General features: G+C 42.5%; 1 pseudogene; it reads left to right on the forward strand.

Annotated features, from left to right (window-relative positions):
• The first annotated feature begins 307 nt into the window (after positions 1-307).
• Positions 308-888, forward strand: LOC147433237 (uncharacterized; annotated as a pseudogene).
• Positions 889-4,820: the final 3,932 nt, after the last annotated feature.

The raw sequence follows: 4,820 nt of genomic DNA on the forward strand, positions 1-4,820 counted from the left end.
AAAAGGCCAAAATGACCTATGAGACCACACTATTACAATGTTGGTGGATCTAACAAAGTGTCTGAGCCATTGTTGAGAGAGAGAGAGAGAGAGAGAGAGAGAGAGAGAGAGAGAGAGAGAGAGAGAATTGAAATGAAATGTTATATTAAATGGGTTTAAAAGGCCAAAATGGCCTATGATACCAAATTGATACAATGTTGCTGGATCTAATAGAGTATTTGGGCTATTATTGAGAGAGTGGGAAAAGAAGAGACACCGTAGGACAATTTGAAGAGAGAGAAAGAGAGAGAGCATTTTTGCGTCAGCGATGGCTCTGCCTGTTTCAACCAATGAAGTATATTCTCAGTTACCGGCCTATCATCTCTCTGACTCCTCTGAGAGCAACGAGGACCCCGCACATGGTCTTTACACATTGAATGCACCGGATGCTGTCACTGCCTCCCAAACAGTTGCGATGGGGACAACCCTCATCAGTGGTTCTTCCTTGCTTACAATGGAGGAAGCCCTTTTCTACAAAACAGTGGATATGTTTCTTATAACTATGGAACTGGCAATAATGGCGAAAACTTGGATAACTAGGCAGCTTCCCACAACCATGACTCTCGCATCGATGCATGACAAGAAGAGATGCATAATGGTGGTATGCTCCATAGAAATACGAGGCATGATCTTCACAACAATCCCATGCAGAACCATTTGGCCAATCCCAACAATGGACATGTTGTACACTTTGATGGCATGGAAATACATGTGTACAGGCAACTTGCCGTGTTGCAACTATCTACAAGCACACACAATTCAAACCTTAGCTATGAAGAGGAGGAGGATGTAGATGATATTGATGAGATTGAGAGGCAACACAAAGAGGATAGTGCCATGATCATGTAGCTTGCCTAATGAAAATTTCATCGATCAATGTTCAACTATAAACATGACCTACAACCTAGGACAATACACCCCCGCGTATCGTGTTCCGCATGCTAGCTTCGCATGTAGCCCACCTTCGTCATTGTGTGTGTGCATGTGTGTGTGTGAGAGAGAGAGAGAGAGAGAGGAGAGAGGAAGGGAGAGAGGGTTGCGGGCATTAGCTTTCGCGGCTCCTATTGAATGGAGAGAGAGAGAGAGAGAGAGAGAGAGAGAGAGAGAAAAGAGAGAGAGTTGCAAGTAGCGTGTGCAAAATCTTGGCTAGATTTCAAATCTACCGTGAAATAAACCGACAAAATACTACTAATTTTAGAGTAAATACCACCATACTTCAAATTATGGCCTAAAAACTGGAAGAGTTTTAAGTGTGCCCTTATTATCTTTGGCTAGAGAGAGAGAGAGAGAGAGAGAGAGAGAGAGAGAGAGAGAGAGAGAGAGAGATCATAGACCATACGAGAGAGAGAGAGAGAGAGAGAGAGAGAGAGAGATGAAATGGAATGAAATGTTATATTAAACATCTTAAAAAGGCCAAATGACCTATGAGACCAAAGTGATACAATAACGGTGGATCTAATAGTGTATGGACTATTGTTGAGAGAGAGAGAGAGAGAGAGAGAGAGAGAGAGAGAGAGAGAGAGAGAGAGAGAGAGAGAGTGTGCGTGTGTGAGAGAGAGAGAGTGTGTGTCTATGTGAGAGAGACAGAGAGAGATGAAATGGAATGAAATGTTATATTAAACATCTTAAAAAGGCCAAAATGACCTATGAGACCAAAATGATACAATAACGGTGGATCTAATAGTGTATGGACCATTGTTGTGAGAGAGATAGATAGATAGATAGATAGTTCTATTATCGTCCTGGGAGGTCAAATATGACCTATGGGACCAAATGAACATGTCACGTGGTGTGAGTGGAGTTCATAAGTGACTCTCGATGCTCAAAAATGGCTGAAATGAGCGTCGCAATAGAGAGTCCACATCGTGGTTGGGAGATGAAGGTCTGTAGGGAGAGATCATGGCTGAATATATGGGGAAAAGAGGACCTAATGTGGTCAAAAGCTGAGCACTCAAGTAGTGTGTGGTACTCACTCTCTCGCACTTGACGAAGGCATAAGGTGCAAAGTCGATGACACTCCTCGCCAGTGCCCCAACGTCCTGTCTCGCAGCGTAGAGAATGGGAGCTAAGACGAATGGAGGCAATGGTGCGGATCGCACTCAACGGGATGGGCTCAAGGATGTAGGAATGGGTTCGGTTACCTCATTCCAAGAAGAGAGATTTGTAGTTTGGGGCAACATGTGTGGTGTAATGGCTGAAGCGAGAACCTCCGGATTTCTCCCAAGCCGTGATACATTGGCGTTGTAAGAAGGCCTCATTAACTTGGGAGTCGATCAACGCATCCTTGACCAAGTGACATGCATCCCATCTTCCAAACCATTTCTTGATATCAAGCACCCACCCCGAACTTAGTATTTTGCTCTTGCATGTCTTTTGAACCATTTGACTTGCTTCATATGCGATTCTAGGAAGTCGATGCAAATGGCTACGTTGTGTCTTACGCATGTACTTCACAACCCTTTGCATGCCCAAGACCTCAATGGGAAGCAATCCGGACTCAAGAAGTAAGAGCATGTAGAGTGTTTGTGTCTTGACTTGGAGAAAGTTGGTGAGAAAACGCTTTTGGACATTCTCAAACTCTTTCCAAGTAGACTTCCCGATGCTTCCACCCCACACCTCCACTCCATAAAGAAGCACCGGTGTCACCAATGTGTCAAAGAGGTACTTTTTGAGAGCCCAACACTTGATCTCTCCTGCATTGCACATGTTCTCAAATGCATAATAGGCCCTCTTTCCGGCTTCCAAGGGACGCATTGCACAATCCTTCCATTTATGATTGGATGGAACCTCAAGGCCAAGGTACTTGAAGTGATCTACCACTTCAAGTTTCTCATTGTTATATACAATGCATGGATTTTCATCATTGAGGGTCTTTACAAGCATAACCTTGGTTTTGGATCCATTCACGATCAGCCCGCTATGTAGGCAAAAGCGTTCCAAGACACTCATAAGCTTTTGTGCATCTTCTAAGGTATGTGCCAAGAGCACTACATCATCGGCATAAAGCAAAAGCATGATCACCGCATTTCCAATCTTAACCTCTTCTATGCCTTCTTGCTGCATAAAGTCAAGAACCATGCATTCCAGTTCATCAATGAGTAGCCCAAAGAGGGTTGGGGAAAGTGGGCATCCTTGTTTGACACCAATAGTGCTTGCAAAAAATTCTGAAATTCCATCTCCCATACGTAATCGACATATCACTTTTTGGTAGATGTGAAAGACTGCATGCATAAATTCTCTCGGCACTTGAAGGCTTTGCATACGTCTCCAAAGATTTCCTCGCGGTACCATGTCAAAAGATTTCTTGAAATCCACAAAGCAACAATACAACTTTTTTCCTTTCAATCGAGACGCTTCCATAAGAACTCGAAGAGTGACAAGGTGATCAATAGTGCTATGATGCTTTCGAAAACCTGCTTGGCCAAGTGCACGATAGCCATTCTTTTCATCCCATTCACTTATCTTCATCTCCATGATACATCCAAATAACTTTGCCATTAAAGAACCAACCATTATAGTGCGATAGTTGTTCACATTGTTTACATCTCCTCCTTTGTGCAAAGGTTTGATCCAATTTGCACTCCAATCATGAGGCATGCCATACTGAAGTGCAAGGTTAAACATATCGCATATCCAATATCGTGTTTTCTTGCTTGTTCATTTAATCATTTCAGCCTTGACACCTTGAAGGTCACCTGCCTTACAAGTAGCAAGTTTCTCAAGCCCGTGGCATACATCTTCAATGGTAAAGAAGGGAGACATAAACGGAAGGGAGCTACAACACTCCATCTTATCAACATTGGGTTGCTCATAGAGATTCTTACAATGCATATACATATCCTTAAGAGTCAAGTCACCAAAGCTCTCAACACGCTTGCCTTTTAGATTTTGCCAAAACTTGCCACATGCATGTGCTTTCTCTTGTGCTAAAAGAAGTTGTTTTTCGACTTCCCACCTTCTTCTCTTCTTTTGAACAAGTGCTTTGTATGTGTGTGAACATTCCAAGTAAACTTCCTTGTCTTTGATTGCATCCAATCTTAGCAAGTGTTTTCGTGCTTGACTACATTCCATGTCAAACCATTTCTTCTTGGTGCTACCCTTCTTAGACCTTTTGCAAGACATGTGTTTCACCGAAAAGCATTCCTTCGCACAAGAGAAAATTACTTCTTTGAAAACTTTCCACTTGCATTCTAATGTTGAGCTCTCTTGATGCTCTATCATGCTTAACATTTGGTCCACCATATCAGCATATATAAGTGCTCGTTTGAAGTCTAGACGTAGGTACAAATGATTCACATCATGATTAGAGGCTACATGCTCGGGCCGTTTACCACACTTGAGGTCAATACATAACATCCTATGATCCGATTTCGGATTCCATTCACCAAGTGTAAAGCTTTGTATGCATTCTAGAGTGGCTTCCGAGAACAACATATAGTCAATCACGCTAGCACCGTTGTGCTTTCTACATGTAAAGTCATTGGTGCCTTGCCATAGAGATACACCATTTGCAATGAGCATTCCGGTACTATTGCACATATGTAGAAGTGACTTTCCATAGTGATCCACTTCTTTTGCATCATTAGAACTTCGATTATAAATGTATGAGTCATCCATTCTTCTTGAGACATGCGGCATGTCTACTTATTGTGTGTCGTGTTGTAGCATATTTATGCGAGCATTCATGTCTCCAAAAACAATGACTTCACCTTGATCCTTGTAATGAGCAATGTCTTCCTCTAGTTCAACAAAGGGCTGATCTCTATCCATATTCAAGCAAG

Source organism: Adiantum capillus-veneris, chromosome 20 (assembly GCF_014529385.1).
Source record: "Adiantum capillus-veneris isolate H3 chromosome 20, ASM1452938v2, whole genome shotgun sequence".
Classification (NCBI taxonomy): domain Eukaryota; kingdom Viridiplantae; phylum Streptophyta; class Polypodiopsida; order Polypodiales; family Pteridaceae; genus Adiantum; species Adiantum capillus-veneris.